Consider the following 27,261-nt stretch of genomic DNA (forward strand, 5'->3'; position numbering starts at 1 on the left):
AAAATTCGATATTATGCATAAACGCTTACTTTCTTAAGTGGTCTTATGATTTTGACCAGGACTAATAATATATATATATATATATATATATATATATATATATATATATATATATATATATATATATATACAGTGCCGGTAAAAAGAAAGTTTGCACTTGTAATATTTTCAAAAACTGCAAATTTAAGCTAAATTAAATGTAACCGTCTAAACAAACTATATCTCATTTGATGCGCCTTTTATTCTTCTATCTATTCATATTTGACTTTTAATTGAAATATTCTAGTGTTCACGTCAATTTAAAAAAATACTTCAAATTGAGGATGATTGTGAATATCATACCCCATGGAATTTCTTCGTTTGGAAGAAGCTGCTTAAACTCGCTTAGAGGTTAGTGTCACAGTTTCAAGTGAGCTATGAGGCTATAACCTTTCAGATATAAATACCAATTTTTATGAAATTGAAACACACACACACACACATATATATAACTTTATTGGAATGGCGCAATGTAAATATAAAGAAGAATAAATGGACCATAATCGGATGTTAAATCGACTAAAATTCGAATAAAAGGGGGAAATTGAAAAAAAATAAAATAAAATAAACAGGGGAAAATTATATAATATAAATATACAATTGGGTAAAATAAATAAACCGATTAAAAGAATCACAAAATATAATAAAACCCGAAGCGCTTTTCGTCAGACCAATTTTTAAGGATAAACGTCTGAAAGAAGGAAAAGAAACTTTTGTTGTTGTTGAAATACTACTACAAGTATGCGAAAGAGAAAGGAACGAAAAAAAAAGACTATGTGTCCCCTTGAATAGTTCCAGCTGTAACCGAAAGTTTCTCTGCTTACCCAAAGTAGGGGGGCTAAAACTGATATCAAGTGCCTCGAGGACAGACATGTGGAACTTAGTGCGTACTCTGTGCAAAAAAAAAACAAAAAAAACTACGAAAACTTTGGGTTTTATTAGATTTTGTGATTCTTTTAATTAGCTTGTTTATTTTACCCAATTGTATACTTACAATATATAATTTTCCTGTTTTTTTCGACCCCCCCCCTTTTATTTCACCCGTATTTTAGTCGATTTAACATCTGAATATGGTCCACTCCTACATTATTTTAGAATTTTTCCATTTTGCAGTACATATTATTTATATAAGCAAAAAGTAAATTTATAATGCGTAGAAATTAATCTAAAGCTGCGTTCACTACTGTTATAGATGAAAGTATATATGAAAAAGCTAAGCATAACAAAAAATTAGATAAAACAAAAACTCAAAACTGCATCAGCTAATCTCACTTGTTTGAGACACTTTATGACCTTTTGTGAAAACATATTTGGAAAGCTCTAAGCTACAGTTATAATTAGCGGGGGTTTAGGCACGCATAAATATATAGCACAGGTTCTTTGATAAATCATTGTCTGCTTCCAAAATATACAACAAAGGTTACTTATGGTAGTTTTATGGCAAGGGATTTTATATAAAGCCTTTCATAGCAAGTATCATCTCACACTCTCTCTCATATATATATATATATGATATATATATATATATATGATATATAATATATATATATATGACATATCAGTAACTGATTAGTTCTACGTTAAAAAACAGCTACTGTAAAAAAAAAATATATAGATATTTTTTCACGTGTTAAAAGAAATAAAAAATAAAATAAATAAAACTTTGGAATGTAACTATATTGTTTATATATATATATATATATATATATATATATATATATATATATACATACTAGCAGGCCGTCCGGCAACGCTGGCTGTAAAATACGCTCAACTATGATATTTTGATTAATGCAGATTTCGTATTCATGATTATATTATACTAGCATTTCAGCCCGGCGTTGCCCGGGTGTTTGGAGGTGTATGCTGAGCAAATAAAAAAAAGAGTAAAATTTTTTTTAATTTGACCCCTATTATGACCCCTTAAAATTTATAGTTTCGGGCTCAAATCACTTTATTAAATTAGATCCAGGTTCAAGGAACCTATATCTAAAATTTCAAGTGTCTAGACCCAAAATTGTCGGAGGAGTTTGGTAGAGTTCTTAAAGGTCAAATCGTTGAAATTTGACCCCTTAACAGCCAAATTTCTGACTGACACCCGTCACATAGATTTTCCCAAATCTCAGTACCCGGTATTTCAAATTTCGAGTCTATAAACTAAAAATTGACAGACTTATTGCGGAGGGAAATGTACACAGACAGACAGACAGACACGTTCACTTTCATAGATATATAGATTGGATCCGTTTTGAAGATCAGCTGGAATCTATTCTTACAGCGACCAAAATTGACCCAAACAACAACAATGCAGTCAGCAGGGAGAGCTGGAGAAGAATATATCTGAAAACACCGAAATCTTCGAAAATAACAGAAGACAAAAAGAAGAAACAAAAAGAGCCCGAAGAAAAGCTGGAGGTCAACAACCTGTGAAATAGGATTTGTTTCACGTTGTAAGAAAGGTCAATGAGTAAAATATATACTTGTATCAGAGTTCTGATGACGATATTGGACCCAATATATAGAGTAATGATTTGAAAAGTAAAAAAATAAAAATAAATGACTCATGCGTCACTACCAAGAATCGAAACCAAAACGTTTAGCTTGCGATTTACTTTTTCCTTTGACGTAAATGCCCAGCTATGAAGACATATTTGCTGCAAGAATAAAAATTAAAACATGAACCAATATCTATTACCTTACGCATGCATATTTATAATGCCATCGTTCCACCATCACCTGGCAAATTCCTCTTTTCTTTTTTTAATTTACACATTTTTGTACCGATTTTCTCCGGCTAAAACCCAAATATAAAGTTTCATGTCTGTAGACCAAAAACTGACGGAGGAGTTTAGTAGGCAAAATTTTTAAAACATACATATATATAAGCATACATAAATATATATATAGAAAGAGGTTAGTGCTTGTTATAATTTTTTATGCAAATATTACGTAAGTATAAATAATGTAGAATATCTGCATGAATATAATTACACGTAGTAGTTAAAGATGATCATCCCATAAGAAAACCGAAAAAACTAATAGAGAATTAATTAAAATGAAAGTCTAAAAGAATATGCAAATTAGGTAGATGTTTTGCAGATGACTGCAACCCTACGACCCATATATAACAGGGTTTATTTTCTTTTTAAAATAAATAGAAAAAAGTTTTAATATGAATATCAATACACAAAAAAAAACGCAAATTAATAGGAGTATATATTAGTGATGGGACGATTCCAATATAATTACCGATTCCGTATTAAATTCCCGATTCCAATATTTTATAAATCTCTAATTATTCAACTATAAGATTGTTAATTTCCCTTATTTTCGTAAAAACCCGTTAAATATGCAGATATTTTACTGAATGTCATAACACGCTTCTGGAAGGATGATCTATCGATTTTAGCTTTACTCATGGTTTAAATCAATAAATATTTATTATTTTATCATTATTACCAGCAATGGGAGATTCTGCTTTAAACAAAATCAAATACAAAAGACAATAAAAAGAATCGTTTTGGCATCGGAAAATAGGCATCAATTATACCGATTCCGATATCCTCACATATTCAGTTTTTTTTCGATTTCCGAATAATTATCCCAACACTAATATATATATATATATATATATATATATATATATATATATATATATATATATACACACACACATGTTTATATATACATATATATGTGAGTATTTGTTTATATACGTATATGTATGTACATATCAATATATACATAAATAAAAAGGAGCGTTTCTGTCTTAAAACAGTTGAATTTGGAAACAACGCTTTCGTTCTTTTTTCGAACGAAAAAATAGCCGTTGATTTACAAATTAATTCATAGCGTCTCTCCTCATGAAGTCTTATATCCTTTGAATTATTATTCTCTCTTGGAATAAATAATATTGTTGGAATTTAAAATATTGGACAGTTTAAGACGCGTTTCTTCATGTTTATTTACTGTTTTGTTTTTCTTTTATATGTGTGCATGTGCGTACTTATACGTATATGTATTTAAAACTGACGTGGCACCTTCTCATTAGCTATACCTCCTCCTCCTCTTTCCTTTTCCTCCCCCCCCGTGTATGCTCATCACTTTCACTACACTGATAAAGCCTGAAGGATCGGTCGAAAATATGTACTTGTAAAAACAATTTTTTACTTTTTTTTTTCATAATATTATTTTGTATTCCTGCACGTCACCAATAGAAAACGAAAAAAGAAAAGTTATAAGCCTTTTTACTTTTCGTATTCTTTTTTATACATTTTTATATATTATTTTTAAAAACAGTAATCTACGGACACACGTGTTTCGGAGTCCTACCCCTCTTCAGCGTGTCCGTAGATTACTGTTTTTAAAAATAATAAATAAATAAAAAATACGTCCAAATAAACAAATGGCGACTTTCTAAGAAGACACCGGATCTCCGAGAGAGACAAAAACTATATATTTTAATAATTATTTTATATATATATATATATATATATATATATATATATATATATATATATACACACATTCAAAATAGTAATATACAAATATTAATATACACACATGAATAATTACAGATTCAATCTTAAAAAACTTGTCCAATGACCGAAATAGAGTATAAACACACAAAGGGAAGTTAAATGATACGAAATAAAATTTATAAAATTTATTGTTCAAAAACTCTGAATACAAAAAGAGTTTTTTTCCTCATTCCATGGATTTCAAAAGTCAGGCTTTTTTCATGAAAGCAAAATAACAAGCAAAATAACAATATAGAATTGTTGGTTAGCATAAAAATTGAAAATATTCACACATTTTCTATGGAAACATATCGCAAGATCTTTAATTTAATTGGACTTTCTAAGGATTTTTAAACTTTGATCTATTTGGATTTATGAACATCTATATCATCGATATTTTTTTTTATTAATCACCTTCATTGCTCGGATTTTGTTATTTGCTCATATATGGATTTATAGTCATTATTTTCAATATTCTTCTAGAATGTTAAATCACTTTTTAGAAAATGTCAATTTTCAAAGTTTTCAAGAACTAAAACCACAAAAATTTTAATTAGGCGCCAAGATAAATGCAGGCACTACACCACATAGATGTAACTGGTCAAGGAAGATGAAAAGACTGTAGATGAAAAGCACTAACCAAACATCGCCACACAAACCCCATGGAATGTCAATGGCCAATGCCAGCGAGAAATCAATGGTAAGCGGTTTTTGCGATAACCTAAAGTCATTTGTACTGATAACGAAAGGCCACCTTTTTCGTATAAATGACTTAAGGTTATCACAAGAGCACTTTAAAATTAGAAGATCTTGTTGTACTCGGATTCCAAGAAATACCACAGATTATTCTCAGGAAACAATCGCTGATGATAGCTTTTGAGAACTCCAAGTGAGTATTATAATAATAATGATAATTTAGAAGTAAATAGATTATTTCTAAATGCGCAAGTTTTAAACAGATTGTCACAACTTATGAGTTGTTGAATAAAATCGAAGTTGAATAGATGATGGCAGTCATTATTAACTAACCGGTAGCGGGTACGTCTGTGTGTACGTCTGTCACCAAACGATATTGAACATTCAATCCCGAGCTACATTAAGAGTTTCTGTGAGTTTATTAGAATTATATATTTACAAAAGTGAGAATGTGTGCGCGCTTCTCCGCCTATATACTCAACGAATTTGAGATCTACAGACTTAAAATGTGGTATATAGGATATTCAGACATGCGGAAAATTTATAATCAGTTTTCATCAGGAAAACGGGCAGCTAATTGAAAAGTTGGTACTTAGGATCATCGGATGTTTATGCTTGTCATCTATTTCGCGAGATTTGAAAATACTTTTTTGTTTAAATATCTTGGCAAGCTGATCTAATGGTTATCGTACTTGACTCACTGCCTTTAGGTTTTGGTTTCCATCTCAGCTCGAGTATTGTTTTATTTTATTTACAAGAAGTGAACTGTTAAGAAAAGGCATAATACTCGCAAGCATATGTCTCAATTTTTTTATTTTTATTACTTCATTTTTTTAAAGAAATTTAACGTTACGTTTAATACCGGGCAACGCCAGGTACATCTAATATCCAGTTTTTTTCTCGCTCTGACATTATTATTAAAAGCCTGCTTTTCTTATTGGTATTTATTTGCTTCTCTGCGAAAGCAAAATGTGACACAAGTTCCCCAAAAAGGGACACTTTGGAAGCAGGCAAAAAATAAAAATTGCCTTACTAGAGAAGGGTTTCTTTTACCTTGACTAAGGACAAAATAAACTTAAGTGTAGCATCAGAACAGATACTACACTATGATCTTTGCTCGAAGGCCAGATCTATTTATGTACATTTGCCTCATCACGAAGCAAGATGTGACAAGGTCGTTTTTAATGTGTCAGAAAACAGCTCCCCAAAAAGGGGCACTCTAAAAGTAGGCAAAAATGAAAAGTGCTCCTTAACTGACCAAAGACAAACTAACTTTCTTAATAGATGAGTGGTTTCATTTATCTATTACGGTTATTCTATGTATCCATAATTTCTACATTGCGTAGAATTTAGCACACGGAGATATGTATGAGATATACATATATATATATATATATATATATATATATATATATATATATATATATATACATATATATATATATATATAATCATACATACACATACGTCGAGAACATCACCATCATAACCTCCTACAACACCAAAGCCAGCCTGATCGCCGGAGTCTGCCGAGCATTTGCCGAAATCCTGCCAGCGCTTGTGGAAAAGGCATGCTCCCAGTTCCGGACATGTACCAAGGCTGTGATTGAGGCTGAAGGCGGCTACATTGAATAGATGTTTACTCTACTATATAATCAAGTTACCTGAATTGATTTTTTCCATAAAAGTTTTAAAATAAAGCTGTAGTGTTGTTTTCTTTTGGGCGACAAATTTATCGTTCCACCTTGTATAATGGCTTGAATTAAAGTTTAAAATGCAAACGTTAAGGATCATACTTCAATTATTCTTTAAGCAGAAACATTCATTTCGAACGCTCCCCTGTCATATCAAAGAAACTACTGTTGATTTCATATACCCGACCTTACTGCTTGTGCGGTGGTAATAGCTTGAATTTAAGTTTAAAATGAAAAAGCCAAGTATCATGGTTCATTTGTACTTTATCAGAAACATTCATTGCAAACGTCATATCAAAGAACTTACTGTTGATTTTATAAACCCTCTGTTTTATTTTTGGCTTGTGTGGAAATAAAACTTCTTAAAGGCACTTATGATGTTCGGCTCTGTAAGGTCTAAGGTGTAAACTTTGGTCAAAATCGCCTGTTTCTTCTTTCATAGGATTACTTCGATTATCGATACTTTTCGAAGACATTCCGATCCAAAATCCATCTAAAAACACTGTCAGGCACATAAAATACGTTTATGTAAAATTTCATAAAAATCGGCCCAGCCGTTTTCAAGTCCATAGGAAACAAACTCGCGCGCACACACACACTTTTTATATATTTATACATTACCTTTTATATATTTATAGACTTGTATGGAGACTTGACGTTGCCCGGGCTTGTATGATGATCAACGAATATTTCACACTCCTATATTTTTATTGCCATCGAAATCCGTGAAATCGCCCGGGAGGAAGCTTCACATGCCTCCATGCAGTAACTTAGACCAAAATATATGTTGTTCTGCATTACACTCTAGAGAACCTCTTGTTTAATTTATAAAATTATTTTATATAAACTTCTTTCCACTAAACTAACACAAGAATTAATGGAAATTAAATGTCTATAAAAGCCAAATGAGGACATAACGGTAAGCAAGTCAAAGAGTGTTCTAACGACCGAAAGTCGTGAAATTTGTGAAAGAAACACAGACACACACACACATATCTACCTATCTGTGTGTGTGTGTGTGTGTGTGTGTGTGTGTGTGTAAGTCACTGTGAAAGGCATGTGAGCTTCCTCTCAGTGCACAGCAATGGATCCCTAACTAGAGCAGGCAATCAATGAATTTAATTGAAAAATAGGCGATTTCGCTATTTTCGATGACAATAAAAATATGGAAGTGTGAAACATTCGTTGAATTTCATTCAATCCCGGGTCACGTCGGATAACCCTACTAGTATATATGTTAGTGGTCTGAGAAAAGGCCACAGTAGAGACATCCAAGCAAAAAAAAAAATGAAGCAAAATTCATCTCAAAACGAAAAAACTGAAGCTGGCCTGCCATGGCATTGGCCTGGCAAGGCCACAAGGGAGACAACTAAGCAAAAACAAAACCCTAAGCAAAATCCGTTTCAAAGCGGCAAAAGTAAAGCCGCCTGCTAGGACATTATATATACAAATGCAGGCAAATTTAGGCATATTTTATTACTTTCTGAAGCGCTGAATACTTTGGTTTCGATTTCAGCTGATGGCACCAAAGTCATTCTTTTTTACCTTTTGAAACCAATACTATATATTGGATAGAATATGATAATCAATAGAAAATTTGCCCTATAATCATGAAGTAAAATACTATATTCAAGCATATTCTATGACAACCATACGCCGGGCGGCCTGATATATATATATATATATATATACTATATATATATATATATATATATATATATATATATATACACACAGTCATGTTGACACACCAGTCCCCATTAAATCAGCGGTGGGTGACCATTTGGGAATGCCAGGTGCCGTACGTTCTGTTTGCATATCTCGGCAATATTTCTAGTCTTCATGAATTTCTCCTTGTCACTGGATTCAAGCAGTGCTGATTCAAGAGAGGTGTGGTTGGAAATTGTAGGTCTGTCAACAAACAATAGTTGAACTTTGACACGTTAGCTGGTCTACATTTGAAAGCAGAGTCTGAGAACTTTCTTATCTCAACTTACCCATGCTTGAACCTTTCCGTCCACGCACTTATTTGCGTCGCCGATTTGTAAATAAATCTTTAAGACTGATCGCAAGCATTTTAACGAAATGTCACCAACAATAAAAATCGCGTTTAAGATATGTCATTATAAACACAAGACAAAAAAAAGAAAAGTTGATGGAGACTCAGTAACAAGAAAAAAAACATTGAAAAAATCAGGTTAATTTGCTGTTTTAAATTGTCAACTGCTTTTTTTCTTTCGTTTTTTTTTGAGCGATTATATGTTTTGACATTTCATTTTTTTCATTTAACAATTTAATAAACAAATAAAAAACATTATCCCTGGATAAAATTCTCTTTCTAGAAGAATATTTTTTTGAAGAGAGATAGTTTGTGCAAGCATACACACACACACACAGTGGCTTCAATAAGTATCCGATACAAAGCGAAAAGTGCATTTATTATTATTACACTAAAACAAAAACAATAATAAAATCCTATTCTAATGTATTTAGTATGATAAATACAAATCTCGTATCAAAAATCTTATATAATTACGCATTCATTAGGTGACAAATTTATCATACCACTCTGTATATAAATAATTTGATTCCATAAGAATAACACTTTATTGTTTTTGTTTTCGTGTAATAAAAATAAACCAACTTTTTGCTTTGTATCGGATACTTATTGCACCCACTAATATATATATATATATATATATATATATATATATATATATAAATAATTATACATAAAAAGGTTACATGTATGTATGATATGCATACATAAAAGTATACACACATATACATATTATTTGCATATACCAAAAGTATACAAATCCATCTGTCTATATATACACACACACACAGATAGGTAGGTAGGTAGATATGTGTGTGTGCGTGTCCTTTCACAAATTTCACGATTTCCGGTCGTTAGAACACTCTTTGACTTGCTTACCGTTATGTCCTCTTTTGGCTTTTATAGACATTTAATTCCCATTAATTCGTGTTAATTGAAGCTACTCACGGAGTAAAATCCTAGCAAATGGAGTCTAGGGTGACTGTCACTGGGTTCGAATCCTTCGACAGGCAGTAATTATCACTTCCTACACTGATGACTGCGAAAGGATGTAACTAGTGTCTTTAGAGATAAAAAGAATATATATATATATAGACATACACACACACACGTCTGTGTATGCATATACATATACGATCTTTTTATCCCTACAGGCACTAGTGTCATATATATGTTCTTTTTATCCCTACAGACATTAGTGTCATTATATATATATATATATATATATATATATATATATATATATGACACTAGGGATAAAAAGAACATGGTAAAATATAAAGGTAACTGCAGCTTCTCTTCTAAATTTTCGGATTCTCACCATGTCTTATCGCATTTTAATTCCTTTTGGTGGATTGGTTTTTTGCTATTTCTTCTGATGAGTTAACGGCATAATATATTCACTGATTGATATAATAATTAAGTGATTGATTTTGCGCTACGAAACAGATACTGTCAAGAACTGTAAGGATCAATTGATGTAAAGGAATAAAATATAAAATTGTCAACATCATGTATTTTGGAATATAATTTTTTGTCCTTTATTGCTCTGTATTCACATTGAGTTTCTTATATAAGGATCGATATATAACAAGAAAAAATATATTTCTGCAGAAATATATCCATATATATATGTGTGTGTGTGTGTGTGTGTACTTTTTCCAATGTACGAGATTTTGTTCTTTTCTTTATCCTGTTGCTCTTTCTTCTTTGCATCTGTTCTGTAGTTTTCCCAAATTTAAAAAATACAAATATTTTCACCCCTTTCTGATGAATTCTTTATCAATAAGTTCCTATGTTACTTTAATCTTTTCTTGACTCTCTCTCTCTATATATATATATATATATATATATATATATATATATATATATATATATATATATATATATATATATATATATATATATAATCAGGGACTTTATTAATTTATCAAGTCCATAAGGGTTATATATTAGTAATGAGACGATTCCAATATTTTTCCCGACTCTGATGCAATTACTAATTCCGATTCTTTATAAATCTCTAAATACTTTACTATCAAGTTGTGATTTTGTTCTGATTACTGTAAAAACCCGTCTTAAATGTGACTATATTTTCTCAAACGTAAAAAACAAACTTGTGACGGTGTTATACAGAGATTTTAGTCTTACTGGAAGTTTAAATCAATAAGTATTTATCATTTTATTATTACTACAACCAGTGGAAGGTGTTTTATAAAAACAAAGTTAAATGAAATAGATAATTAAAAGAATCGGTTTTGGCATTGGAAAATAGGCTCAAATTTTCCCGATTACGATACCCCCCCCCCCAAAAAAAATGCTCCGATTTTTCAGATTCCCAATTCCGATTAATTGTCCCAACACTAATATATAAGTTTTAAACATTAAATTAAATTTCAGATAAAATGTATTGTGTTGCATATGAAATAGTAGTCCATTCTCAAAGAAGAAAAACTGATTATATTCAACACAGGATAAATTTCCTTATTTCCAATTTCTGCTCAGCTGTTCTGTTTGGTAAGTGGAGTTTCACCAGAAAACTGATATAGAAACCTAGAAAGTTAGTTTATTATCTGGGCAGCCCCATCACGCTTAGATTAATAGGATTCTGATTGGTTGTTAGTCCAATCTGTGATACAAAACAGAAATTTTCCTATCAACTATTTTGCACCCCTTTTTTTTGCCAGTAAATATCAATTCCATACCACATTTAGTGCTAGTTTCTCACACATTTTCATCTTCTGCAAGGAAATTATGTCTACGGTCGAGTTTGATGTCAAGTCTGGTGTCACTGATTTAATTCTGAGGTATCTCTGTGACGAAAATATGAACGTCAGACTTTTGTGAATAATTTTGATTCTGTTCGTCATAGAAACCTGCTACTTCACGCACATTGTAGCAAATGACATCCCGCATCATATTTGTCATGAACTTTTGACTTTTCCTTGACGGATAATCGTAGAAAATCGAGTAATCTGAAAATGAGAATTTAGGACGCTAAAAGCATAGACAACCCAAAAAACAATCTATATATCTATAAAAGTGAAAGTGTCTGTCTGTCTGTCTGTCTGTCAACGCCGGGCACCCATGCTAGTACTTTCTATTTGTATTATTTAAATTCTTCAGACTACTGTTCTCATCTTGAGTATCATTTTCAAAACGTTTCGGTCGATGTAACCTCCGATCTTTTTCTAAATAATAGATAATATATACAGTAATAAGTAAACAATAATAATGCGACTAGAATCGAAACCCGACTGCCCAAATGACAGTCGGGGCTACTAACCGTGCGCTATTCGTCTGCTGCTATGTAGACAGTGAATCAACAATGTTTTGACATTGTCCAAATACTTAAGCTCAATTTGTTTACACAAAGAGCATCGCTTAATACGCTAATGGTATACCATATATATAATATACAGTAATCTATATATTAATACGATAGCATGTGTGTTATTTTCTGTGCCATGCTGATATCCGTGTGTTTAATTATGTACTTCCATTTCTGGCCATAAATAATTTTACCAAGAATTCTTCATAAGTTTTGGTTTCGATTATACCTGATGGCACTTAAGTCATCTATTTTTTATAAATCATTTAATCAAGAATTCTTCCTAAGTGTTGGTTTCGGTTATGGCTCAAGTTTTATATATATATACATATATATATATATATATATTGTTTCACAAGTTTTTATTTCGATTTAAGCTAATGCACCCAAGTCATATGGATATATTTTTTATTTTTGAAATCTCAACTTTATAATATATAAAAATCAATAGAACATTAACTCTATAATAATATATACGAAATTTGCAAGAATTAAAATATCATATTTAAGTGTACTTTACTGCCGGACGTTCGTGCTAGCTTATATAAATATTTTTAATATTTTTTGCAGTTTTAACAAAAAAGCTACAATAATATCAGAACGTCTCCATTTACACTGAATATCTACAGAATGCCAACATCAATATATTACATATGAATGAGTCCCCTGTGGAATTTCCACAGGTCCCTCTAGTATATATAATAGTAATATATATAGTCATAATAATTATTTATTTATTTTTTTTTACACAGTGATCACCACTTATCAAGGCCCGGAAGCCACTCAGGGATAAGGGTTATTGCAAGTACATTACGTTAGTGTGGAGATTTGATGAAGTGTTTACTTAATGGGGCGGTTCATTAGGAATTTGTTAACATTGGACTTGAAGACATCCAAGTTGTAGTCCGGTGGGAAGCAGGCAGACGGAACAGAGTTCCACAGGCGTGCAGTTCTAAGAAAGAAGCTTTGTTCATGGAATCCGCGTTTTGATTTAGGCACAGATATAGAGTGGGGAAAATTTTTCACAGTGGATTCAGCTAGACGGGTGTTTTTCGTGTAAGATTGGCGAGAGGGGACCAGAGATTGGAGTTCAGAGGAGCATCTGCCATGGAAATAACGATAAAACAAGGATAGGCTCGCAACGTCTCTTCTGAGGGAGAGAGGTTGCAGAGTAGAGAAAAGGGCATCCCCCACTAAGCCACGAAGTCTATTTCGTACTCTGTCAAGGCATGATAGGCTGTTTTTAGCAGCTTCTGCCCAGATATGGCAGCAGTATTCCATCCTTGGACGTACTTGGCTTTTATATAGATAGAGAATTGCATCAGTAGTGAGATATCTTCTGGAGCGGTAGAAGGATCCCACCATCTTTCCAGCGACCTTGGCAACAGACTTGATGTATGTGTTCCATTTCAGATCAGGAGTAAAGGTCAAACCCAGAAGCTTGTCAAAACACGGGGCCTCACCCAAACGAGAGCCATCCATCACAATTGATGCCAGATGGGGATCAGAGCGTTGATGATGTAAGGATAGGAGTTTGGTTTTGGATGCATTAAAAGGTAACCAGCCACATCTTCCCCCACTGAACCACGCGCTCGAGATCAGAGGAGAGAGAATCAGAGAGAACTTTGTCATTTACAGCCTTTGATGTGTTGCCGTAGATGGTCGTGTCATCAGCATAGATGTCAACGAATGATTTAAGTATGTGTTTAGGGAGGTCATTGATGTAGATCAGGAAGAGAGTTGGGCCTAGGATTTACCCCTGAGGGACTCCAGCATTTATATTGCAGGCCTCCGATTTTTGTCCCTCTACCACTACTCTTATGAGCCTATCGGAGAGAAATGATTTAATGATTGAGAAAACATTTCCAGTTATACCGTAGCTGGAAATCTTGTGAAGTAGACCCTTATGCCATACCTTGTCGAAGATTAATATTGGTATTTACAACTAGGAATAAAATAAGTTCAAGCCTCCCAAAATTCGTACTAGAATTGTCCGCAAGGACCCGTAGTGTAGTGGTTAGAGTATGTGGGAAAAATCAATCGTAAAAGTTACCTTCACCTGAAGGTTCATAATTTGTGGGTGACTAAAAAATACAATTTTAGATTACTGGGGACTTCTATCCAGTTATGGCTGACGGAACCAGAAGTATAAAGGGTTCCATTCAAAATTCTGTCCAAATCTCCGAGTTCGATAAGTTACACTTGAAGAAGGTCGGAGGTTACAGCAACCAAAACATTGTCAAAATGATATGCAAGATTAGAACATTAGTCCGAAGATTCAATATAATAGGTGTAAGCAATCCTCATCTCAAAATTTCAGAAACGTAATATATAATATGAATCTAACCTATCTGTTTAAATGTATGTATGTATGTATGTATGTATGTATGCTTGCTTAAAACTTTCGACAGAGGCGTCGGATATCATTTTGACGACAAATCTCGAAAAATTGGCTAAAAACACTAACTCCTTCACCCTAAACTGGACACTTTTCTACAGGGAGGGGGTGCTTTCTCCGCCAGTCTTTTCATAAATCATCCCCTCTTTTCGATTGTCTAGCCTTAATTTAAACCTACGTCATTTCCGGCTTGTTTTTTTCCACGCAGTACGGGTTCAAGCCTGCTTGCCTACGGCCACTTTTTTTTATTTTTTGCTCAACACACACCTCGCAACGCCGGGGACCCAGGCTAGTATTTCCTGATTATTAAAAGTTTTATAAAAACAAAATGTATATTAAAAAAAAATCAATATTTAATATCCCCCATGCCTTTTTCCCCCGAAAATAAATTTTTGTGACGAAAAACAAAACCAACTTAACTTTATTTGTTTGTAGTGTGCTCAGATCAAACTGAAAGAAACCGTTATACACCCGAATTCGTCACTTTTATCTTTGTTCATTTCTATGATTCTTGAAACCGCATTGATCCTTCAGGTGTTTTTCAACTTTGATGCGTTCATCTCATAACAGTTGCAACTATTGTTATATGAAATTTCAGCCTGATCACATAAATAGTTTTGAAATTATTAACGTTTCTCTGGCTTAACTTTGGTAATACTTGGTAGAATTTGTAGAATTAAGGTTTAGATCAGGGGTTCCCAACCTTCTGGCACTCACATCTCCTTACCTAAAAGTTTGAAACACATGCGATCCCCTACTTATGGCTTACTATCAGCAGCTTCATTTTCTTTTCATTTTCTGTGAAAGACAAGGTACACCGAAATAATCTATATATTTATAAAACTGAGAATTATTTGTGCAATTCGCCACCTATATACACAACGAAGTTTTGATTTAGACTTGAAATTTGATATACAGCATATTCAGACATGTAGATAACTTTTTTAATCTGTTTTCATCGGAAAAAAAAGACCGCTAAGGGGTCTGGAGGGGGGGTCATCGGAGTTTTATCTGTTTGTCAACTGTTTCATAAAGGCGAATGCGTGGTCGTGAAACATGACCACTTCCTTATGTTAAGAATAAGTAGGTTTTAAAACACTTTATAAAGATCGTATCAAGCTGGTCTCATGGTTATCAAACTTGACTCGCTGTCTTAAGATTTTGGTTTCGATCTCAGTTCAAGTATTATTTTATTTACAAGAAGCGAACTGTTTCGAAAAAACATAATACTCGCATACACATGCCTCAGTTTTTGTATGAATTAAAATATTGATATGTATTTTACGACCGAGCAACGCCAGTCAGCCTGCTAGTATTTTTTTTAACTCTTTAAATATTTATTATCAAATTAAAGCACATTTGTCCACTCTGAATTCACAAAGATAACGTATGTCTTAAAATAATATCATCTTCCGATTTTTCCAAAATTGATGGGTCTGATGTTATTTAAGAACAGAAACTACCTGCCAGTAATAAAAGAAAAAAGCTTTGACGCCCTATAAAGATGTTATCAGTTTTAGTCAGTAATCACCATGAAAACTACAAAGGAAGAAATAGATAACATTCAAAAAGAAGATAATCCATTTCGATAGAAAGTAGATACAAGGCAAAAATGGACAAAGCCAATAAAAGGGGGGGGAAGTTATAATCACCATGTGTATCTTTGAAACCCATGCGACCCTCTACTTCGAGATTACTATCAGCAGTTTTATGTTCTTTTTATTTTCTGTGGACGAGAGGGAAAGAGATATCTAACAAAATCTTTGAAGATTCTGTAATTATTTATTACCAAATTAAGGCACATTAGTTCAATCTGAATTCACAAAAAGAACGTATATTTCTTAAAATACTATTGTCATATAGGGGTGAAAAGCTAAACAACGTAGATAGTGAGATGCCTGATGTTGCATTTCAGCAGCAAGCATACACACACCAATAATGAATATAATTATAAACTGTGGATCTTGCTTGCTTGCTTGCTTGCTTTCGACGACGATCGGGCGATTTCATCTTTTAAAAAATGGATGACAAGTGAATTTTATTATATATATATATATATATATATATATATATTAGCAAAGTCCCGACCTTAACCTTATATATATATATATATAGATATATATTAGCAAAGTCCCGACCTTAACCTTATATATATATATATATATATATATATATATATATATATATATTAGCAAAGTCCCGACCTTAACCTTGAAAAGTGGTGTGCACCATCCCTATGTGGGAAAATCATTATCATTCCAGGTTTGGTCATGATCGGTCCAGCGATATGGGCTGTAGCAGAGTTGTACACACAGACACGCCCACGACTACTCTCTATATATACTAACATGGGTACCCAGCGTTGCCTGGATTGACATGAAGTTCCGTTTGAAACATACTTGTATGCTAATCATTTTCATCATGGACAGCGTAGATATTCCCACAACAAAAATAAAAGAACGGATGAAAACATGTAAATGTAATCGCCCCAAAAAAGAAGTATGTGATACCCTCTCACCCAGATATTTTGGCAGAAGGGATACAAAAATTCTCCGGATATTGAGCACTGGAAAGACCCCCCCCCAAATAATTAAAAATAAATCATTACAACTTTTGCTTCAATAAAAATAGCAGCGAATGCCTGTGCGATCGCAAAAGAAAAAAAGAAAAAAAAAAGATCTACCAAAAATTAATTTAAAAAACAATTAAATTAAATTTTTGTCATTTTATATTTCTAATGCAATCCTCCCCCCCCCCCAAAAAAAAAATTTGAATTTGTAATATTTTGGGGGTTCGTTCTGCTTATAAAATTGTTAGGTGAAAGTACAGAATAGTCTCCTAAAAATTAATTAAATTTATCATTATTTTAGGTTTAAAATTAAATTCCCGCACCTCCATCAAAAAAAAAAAACATTAAAAAATTGTATATTTCATGTCTTGCTCCTCTCCCCCCCCCCTCGATCGCCAAACTTGAAAAAATGCTAGAGATGGCATGTCTGGTTGAACGCTTTCTTGCCAAAAAGTGGGTGCTCATTTTATGTTAAATTTATATAGAAAAGTGATACTCCATGCTAAAATGTTATTTTTATTTTTTTTCAAAATTTCTTCTTTCATATTATTTATAAAGATTGCTTAAACATATAAAGCCACAAACAATCAGGTCTTAATTTTTTGTTTTTAAGGGTTAAACTACGCTGGGTCACGTTGTAAAAATTGACCATTTTAATTTAAGATATTAAATAAATTATAAAGAAAATCTGTTTTGCAGGCAATTAAACACACTTGCTATGGTGTAATTACTATAATAAATTCTGGGCAACACCGATTAAATTTTATAAACAAAAAAGGAGCAGATAATGTATGGGATGATGGATTTTGCTCACATGGAAAATTGGCCCTGTGTCTGACTAACTCTGCCCTGGTGGGGATTCAAGTAACTGAGGACATTAGTTTTAATTATTTTTCTCTAACAAATAAAAAGGTTACTTAAAAATTAAAAATAAGTGAAAAAAAAATTCCCTCCGAATTAAAAATAAAAATAATTCAGCTTAGAAGAATATTTCGAAATGAAAACAAATCTATTACAGAAAATATTTAATAACCTGCTCCGTTTAAAACAATTTTTCAATTAAACTATCAGAGTTATTTTCCCTTTGGTTTTCTGGTTTGAAAATAAAACGGTTTCAGATTTCAGATAAAATAAGTTAAATCAAATATAAATTGAAATTTAAATAAACTAAATAATTAAAAAAAATTTAATTAGTACAGTTGAATCGAAGCTATTATGTCGAATAAGTAATATCATCGAGCTAATTATTTAAATAGATTTAATTTAATGTGATATGCTAATGACCACAACTCAATGTAGATGTGGTTTGAAGAACGCTATATAAAGAAATTACGTATAACATAATGTCCCCTTCGACAAAAGGTCCGCCCGGCCTTTCGGCCGGGATCAAAGTGTAGTATAGACTAGCTATGACTAGCAAAGACCATATGTGGGGGTAACCCCACATATCTGAACTTGGTCAAGGTAGGGATCACCCTACAGACCACAGTTACTATCCAGCTCCCATTTTCCACCTCTCGGGAGCAGGATCCCTCTTTCCCTCCCCCTCCCTCTCTCTCCACATTAAAAAACGGCCTTGTGCCTAATTTGCTCAGTGGGGAAGCAAATAAATACTGTCTCCTTTGACAGAAGTATCCTATCATGGGCGTTAATATTTCTTGACCAGGAGAGGTGTACACACATATGGTCTTTATATTTCTTTGGTCATTGGGAGTTGTACACAGACACACGAACGCTACTACTTTATATATATATATATATATATATATATATATATATATGTGTGTGTGTGTGTGTGTGTGTATGGGTGTGGTTTATAGGCTAAGAAAAAAGAATGGATCTAAGGAATGAGGGTGGAGAGTTTTGTGTTTTGGTTTCGATTTTAGCTGCTAAAACCCAATATATATATATATATATATATATATATATATATATATATAGTGTGTGTGTGTGTGTTTTGATCTCAGTACCATATATTATGTTCAATATAAAAATTAATAGAGAATTGTCTCTATAATAATAAATACGTAATCTGCATCAATTACACTATCATATTAAAGCGTATCTTACGACCGGGCAATGCCGGGCGACCTTCTATTATCACATAATCTCGTTATCAACGTTCCCATGGCCTTCGGAAATGCTACACACTTACAAATTACAAAATACTACAAACTTCGAAAATACTACACACCATATGGCGGAGTTAAGCAATCTCACAACTGACTTATGTTCTTGGTTGTATAGTTTTACCAGATGATAAAAAAAAATTTATAACTGCATAAAAACTATGGAAATAGAAATACAAAAGATTGATAAATAATAATAATCTCCCTTTTCTTTGTTCTCTAATTCGTAAACATCAGATTTAAAGCCATCTTATTCAATTACGTTCGCTAATTGTCCGTGATAAACTTGTATTTTGGAACAGATTTAATGCTTTGTGTTTTGAGGTTGCTAATAATTCCCCTGCAGTTCTATTATATAATGAGCAACCGCAAATACGAACAAGTAATTACAACTAGCTTACAGAAAAATAGCGAATGTTATCTCATGAAGACATGTCCTATTGCACGCGATGAACCTTTCCGTATTAAATAATGTATGAATAATTAAATGTATCTTCAAAAGAATGTATCTAGTTGGAATGAGAACTGGCAAGAAAGTAATGTTTGAAAAGGGCTCTTTTAACAACCGAAACAATTAGTCCATAAGTTGAAAAGAAGTTTCTGAATTTTTGGAGACGAGGATTGATAATTTGCGTTACTTGAATCATGAACCTGTGGCATAACGGATAAAGTACCGTATAATTTCACTTCTAAATGACACTCTTCTGGATGTTGAATGTTCAATCCTCAGTGCGGGCGATTCTTAGAATTCATTAGTGAATTGCTTAAGGTATCTACCTGGTCATGGCTAAACGAGAGCATGCTACCTCCTGCCCATTTATTAAAGGGTTCACTTCAAAATTGTGTACAAATTCTAGAGTTTGGTAGAAAGATTCCAGAGTTTAAGAAGATACACCTGAAGAAGGTCAGAGGTTACATTAGCTGAAACGTTTTAATAATAACTTAATGAAAACAGTCGTTCGATTAAAATAAATGAAATAAAAATATATTTGCGAGACCTTGATCTATATTAAACGTAAACATATCCTTTATCTTAACTCTTTCACTTGAACAATGTTGTCATATTTTAGACTGATGAATCTGTGTCCCATTTAAAGGTACTTGGCAAATTGCAGAAACGTATCTAAGTCTATATATCCCCCCCATATTTTCTTCTTCACTGCAACCTATATCATACAGACGTGATGTTGCTAGTCTCAGTCTTTTCTACAAATACTATTATGGCATGTGTTCTTCAGAATTGTCTGATTTATTTTCTGCTTCCTTTGTTCCAGCTCGTTTGACTCGTTGGTCTAGACGGCTTCATGAATTCATTGCTTTAATACCTCATTGTAATAGAGCTATTACTATTCCAGTAGCTTCTTTCCAAGAACTGCCAGGTTGTGGAACTCTCTTCCTGCTCACTATTTTCCTCCTTCCTACAGCCTTGATCAATAGGCATCCATTTTTACAATAATCATTTTTAGCTCTTGTTATTTCTTTATATCAAGTGGCTTCATACCTTGTCTCGGACCATTTCTATTAAAAAAAACTCATTTTACCGTCATAAATAATGTATAGCCGCTACTGGCTATGGATATTGTATCTTGGTGATAGAATGTCTTTGGAACCTGTCCAGAACAAGGCTAACAACATTCATTTTGATAAAAGAAAAAGATGGATCAAATATTAATGCTAGGCATTGATCACTAGTTAGCAAGAGTTACCAACGAGAATTTTTGAGTGAAAGCGAGAAACCATCAATTTACCACCAAAATTTAATATATAAACGGCTATATGTCTGTCTGTCTGTCTCCATATTTTCAAACTATCTCTTTCGAAAATAAAAGCCATAGAGCGGCGCTAGGGGGCCTCCCATGATTGGATTTTTTTACGGACTGTTCTTTTTATGGGTCTTTAACCAGTTTAAATAGTTTTAAGGGGTCAAAAAAATTGAAAAAATCGTTACACATTTTGTACATTCATCTTAGTTAATTTTTAATTTTTAATCAGTTCATAAGCGTGTCACGTTGATACAGTGGTAACGTCACCAGTCTTGAATGCTAGTTTCGATTTCGATTCTAATTGATGGCACTCAAATACTTTTTCTTTTTTTTTTTAAACCAAAACTCTATAATAATATATATGAAATCTGGACAAATTAAAATATCATATTTAAGCGTATTTTACGCTCGGGCAACCTCAACCCGTTAGTATATTCATATATCATCAATTTTTACAGAAATGTAAAATAACCATTGAAAGGCCAAAGTTCGAGAAGTTTTGAAGTTCTTGAAAAGTAGATAAAATCGCCAGAAAGTCTGTGCTAAAATATTTGTGTCAAAATAAAAATAAATATCGAATTCTATGATAAGAAAAATATTACTAAGCTGTCAGCACAATGGAGTTGTTACACAAAATCTAAATAAAATAAACATTTCTAAAAAGAAAAAAAAAACAAAGCAGTCTGAAAAGAAACACAACCGAAAATGCTGTGTGATCTATGGGCGAAAGAAAAATCAGTTGAATTTGTCGATCACTTTTACTCTAGTGTTGAGTTGAACTGAAAGACTTAAATATTTTACTAAGGTAGCTAGAGGGTTTGTTCATTTTGGTTCACGGCAAGTCAACCTGTTTCGGGTTATTTAGTGCCGAATTCAGTCATTTTGAGAAATACTTTATCCTTCAGATATCCATTTATCGTGCTTGGTTTGTAGATGAAAATCATTGTTTTTGAATTTGCAGAACATGATTGAATTTTGCAAAGGAGATGGAAAAAAATCAATAATATCAATGTTTGGTGAAAAAAGGTTGCATCTTTAGATAAACTGATCTGTAATTTTTTAACAGACAAAAAAAAACTATTCTCCTGTTGTAAAATTCGTGTTTAAATTATTTTATAGTTTATTCTTGAGATTCAGAAGGGAAAGTGAAAGCAGATACGTTTTTCTTTTCTTTTTAAGTAAAACGTATATTTAAAATAAATGTTAGATATATTAAATATCTATTATATTTAACACGCATTCGAAGGGGGTACATTTTATCTTGATTAGTCGTTTCGAATTTTTTCGAGCAAGCTTTATCTTGCTTCTGACAATAATAGAAAATCAGTGGTTATCGATGAAAATAAATTATTACTTCGCGTGCAAGGCCGTGTAACCCTTTTAGATAAAAATAAATTATCCAAAGAATTTATTTCAGGTTCGAATACTGATATTTTGCTTATAATCAAGATCGTTTGCGTTTTTTTTTAACTGCAGACGGTGATAAGCAAGCAATAGTCCCTTCCTCTCATATAACGTGAAGGCCACCCACTTTCCTTATATTAAGAATTGCTTTCTTGTTCGCAAGACGATGTCTGCTTATCAGCCAAATGGACGGCAGAAACCGGAAGTCAAAAATAAAGAAGATAATCTTGACTTTAACCAATATTTTAATAGTTGCTTGTTCAACATTAGAAATACAAATATAAATGCTATATTATTTATGTTGTAAATGCTTGTTTGGATTTATTCCAATGTGTATGCAAGAGAAATGACAACTGCAAACGAGACAAAGACATTGGATATTAAATCTATTTTTGTCATCAATTGGCATGGGAAGGATGGCTTCTTCCGTCTTGATCGGAAATCGTTAAGATAAACTTCGCGAAACGAAGTTTGATTGGTTACATGCACGAATAGAAAAATGAAATAAAACTTGACTAAAATGAAGGCAATATAATAATAAAAAACATATTTTACAAGATTAAAAGAAAATTGGAAAAATTTGACTAATAAAGTTATCTTCTATTCCCAGAAAAAAAACAACTTAATTATAGTTAAATGAGATTGAAAAGCAATGATTTTAAATCTAATCGAGTCAGTTTTATTTTGTCTTTACATAATTAGATGATAAAAATAGCATTTCTTTCTTAATAGGATTTCTCGAATTGGGAGAATTTCATGAGAAGGAAAAGAATGAAGACTCATAAAATGTAGGGCTTACGAACTGCTAGCAGTTAAGTCTCTTTTTTACTTTCTTCCAATCTGTTTGTATTTAAGGTAAAATTAATAACTACAATTTTTTAATTCAGAAATTTTCTTAGATGAATAGCGTTGTTATATTTGGATTAGTGACTGCCCAATTCGAGGATTTTGTATAAGGCAGAGAAACGTATCTGAAATTTTATTGGGCCCCACACATTCTTCTCCTCTGCAACATCTCTCTAGGCTCGGTGCCCGGAATTCCCGGGTGTTTGGTGGTGTGTGTTGAAAGAAAAGTGGTAGTATGCAGGCAGGCTCGTACCCGTACTGCAAAGGAGGAAAAGAATGTGAAAAAAAGTGACGTCTTCGCCGTTGCGTCCATCGCCAAACCGGAAGTGGCGAAGGTTTAAACTAAGGCTAGTCAATCGAAAATATCGGCGAAAAAAGCGACTCCTCCTTGTAAAAAGTGCCCACTTGAGGGCATTGAAGGAATTGATGTCTTAGCCAATTTTTCGATATTTATCGTCCGAAGGGTCAAACGTCAAAACGATACCGATCTCGTAAAAATCTGTCGCCTTTGTCGAAATTTTAGGCATATATACATGCATGCATACATACATACACTTAAACAGACAGATGAGGTCTATATTATAGATTATGGCAGGTGCACTCAGAATTGTCTTATTTATTCCCTGCTTCCTTTGTTCCAGCTCATTTGACTCGTTGGTCTAGTGGTGTTCATCAATTCGCTGTTTTGATACCTCATTGTAATATATGTCCCTGTCGATTTTTTTCCAAACACTGCAAACTTGTGGAACTCTCTACCTGCTTACTGTTTTCTCCTGCCTATAGCCAGAGTCTTTTTAAGACCAACAGAAATCTCCTGTCTTTGTGATAATCATCTTTCATTTTTGCTAGCTATTTACATCGAATGGCTTCATGCCTTTTCTGGTTTGGCTTAGTTCGGTTGTTTCTGTTTTACAGCATATCAAACATTTTTGGTCATTTAATGTCGAATCCAGTCATTTGTGCAAAACATGTATATGCTTTGAAGTTCTTTTTATTTTCAAATATTTATTCATGCTGTTTAGTTTGGTTGTTTTGGTTTTCGGCATATCAAACCTTTTCCGGTTATTTAATACCGAATCCAGTAATTTTGAAGAAAAATTTTTTAGTAGAATATATTTCTTTTTTTCAAGTCGGTTTCTATTTAACTCATTGTTGAGACCCTAACAGGTACTACCACTCTGGGTCAGAGTGGACTTAGGAGCAATAGCGATTAAGGGTTGGCTCCACACTCCCCAAAGCCTGAAAGCGGAGGCGTCACCATGGGATATAGTTTAAGATCACACCTAGGACCTGTTTGGTTTGTTTGTAGAGGAAAACTGGTGTCGTTTTTTTTTTAGGTGGAGACTTTGAAGAACACGATTGAGTTTTGCAAACAAAAAATAACAAACAAAATAACAGCATCAATGTTTGGTGCATTTTAGGTCACGAAGCCAATATCTTCAGACAACCTGATCTGTAGCACCAGAACGCTTTATCTGGAGCGATTTCCATGAGAAAATTCAAATAAAAACCGAGAAATAATGTGTATCATATGGATTATTTCTGCCTATAATTCTCATCTCGGTTGTTATTTTAACAATATTTCAGCCCATTTTCTGTTTATTCTTTCCTTTCTTTATTATTATCAATAACCTTTGACCTTCTTCAGGTTCATGATCAAAGACATTAAATAACAATTAGTTCTAAGTGACAGGCCCTTAGAGGTTGAAGGTTCAAATCTTGTTACAATGCGATCATAACAAGAATAATATACAAAAAATAACACTTTTACACAATGACAGCTGACACAACGAGAACAATCCACCGCTGTGTATTAAATAAAAAGTTAAGCTGGAAATTCATTACTAGTTAACGAATTCTACATAAAGATTTCCGTTGGCTGAAACATTGTATAAAAAAATACAAAAGTTGTCCAAATAATGCGAAATATTTTTAGTATATGTTTTTATGATTAACTGTTTATCGATGCCAAAGAGACTCTTGAGGATGAAGATCAAAGCGATTGTCTATTAAAGATGACAACTACCAAAAAAAGATTGGAAACAATGGATCAAAGGGCATGAAAACTACTTAAGAGTATTTTGTAATGTTATGACCCTTTAGGCTGTGATCATAGCGTAGTATCTGTTAACTGTGGCAAGCGGAGTCAAGAGTCAAAACATTATTATTATTATTGTATTCTTATTAATTAATTTGAGCGACGGATGGTCGCTGGATCAGTTATTATGATTAGAAGAATAAACAATTAAACTGGGGAATAAATAATTGACGTGTGAATCGCAAAAAGAATGCGAAAATAGAAAATAGATGTAAACATTCTTTTGGATTTGGATAAACAAATAACTAGATGGAAACATTAGGTTGGTCTGAGATACGTAATTAGGTGACGTAAGAGAACACGTGATGTAGTTAGTTTTGGAGAGAGTTAGAGAGTTGAGGATTGACCACCAGGTCAGACAGACGTCTAGACAAGGGTGGACAGACAGCTAGGAGCGGGCTGTAAGAATAGAAAATGTAGAAACTGCAGATCCTGTGAAAAACCATTTGAGACTACTGTAATAAATTTATATTATAAAAATATAAAGAGTTGTTTTAATGGTTGCACAAATAAGAACAGATGTCTCAATTGGTTGGTACTGATCACTTCATGGTTCGTCACGGAGCAGCAGGAAGTTAAAAGAACTCTTCAAGAAAAAGGTATGAAGCATATATTATTCTTCTTATATATGAACTGTAAAAATATCCCGTGTGATAAGTCTGGTACAACATGACTCGGTTTACACGTCAATATCATGTCCCCTGGCTAAACAACATACATACGATTTATACGTTTATTATCTGTCTATTAAAAGAACAATATCTTACATCCACTAGATAACACATGACACGTTTTAATATATCATCTCCTTCAATATAAACCACCCAGTATATAACATGTTTATTGTGGTCATAGCTAGGCGGGTTCTTGCTGTCAGACTTACAAGGAAAACTAAAGATTGGAGTTCTATTTCCAGAAAAAAAAACTTAATTATAGTTAAACGAGGCTATGACAACAGCATATTCTTTTCATTGTTTTGACTCGAGAATATATCCGACACAGTTAGACACAATCAACCGAGGACCACATCACTCTACATAAAAACATATCAATGGATCTGTACATGAGAATCAAAACAAGGAAAAAGATAGGCTGTTGTCATAGCCCTAATCATAACATCAGAGCAGCTAGACATCCACTTTCTCCAAACTTTGGATCGAACCTACAACCGTCGTGTTGACAGTAGGCAGCTCTAACCATCGCACCACGAATCAGTCCCTGCAAATATTTCTCCTCAAATGTCTATTAAATCGATAAATTGGCCAGTCGCACAGTGCTCAAACTATCAGTTTGTTTACAAATCGTGGGCTTTGCTTAATCACGTAAATACGTGTCATATATATATATATATATATATATATATATATATATATAGACAAATATTATTGAATAGCACGGAATTATTCTGTTTTACAATTTTCCTTTTTATCTTCTCCAATCTCCGAATAGTCCTTTTTGTGTTTTTCTCGAAATTGTATATGTCGCATCCATAATCGCGAGCGCTTTCGACAGAAGTACTTCTATCATTCTCAGGCATATTGTAGAAATAAATGTAGGGATTGTTTTTTTAATTTACTTATATATTTTTTTTCCTAGTCACGTGGTAATTTGTTACAAGTGGGCAGACTTTTTTTCTTCTTTTTTCTTTGTAACAAATTACCACGTGACTAGGAAAAATATATATATATGTAAGTAAATTAAAAAACAATCCCTAC

The 27,261-nt window shown here is 32.8% G+C and overlaps 1 protein-coding gene across 1 annotated transcript in view; it reads right to left on the minus strand.

Moving 5' to 3' along the window:
• Positions 1 to 27,261, minus strand: part of LOC145291250 (uncharacterized) — a 1,874,965-nt gene that overhangs the window by 1,000,266 nt on the left and 847,438 nt on the right. The gene's annotated exons all lie outside the window — the stretch shown is intronic.

The sequence above is a fragment of the Euprymna scolopes genome, chromosome 12, assembly GCF_053919585.1.
Source record: "Euprymna scolopes isolate OS-2025 chromosome 12, ASM5391958v1, whole genome shotgun sequence".
In the NCBI taxonomy this organism is placed as follows: domain Eukaryota; kingdom Metazoa; phylum Mollusca; class Cephalopoda; order Sepiida; family Sepiolidae; genus Euprymna; species Euprymna scolopes.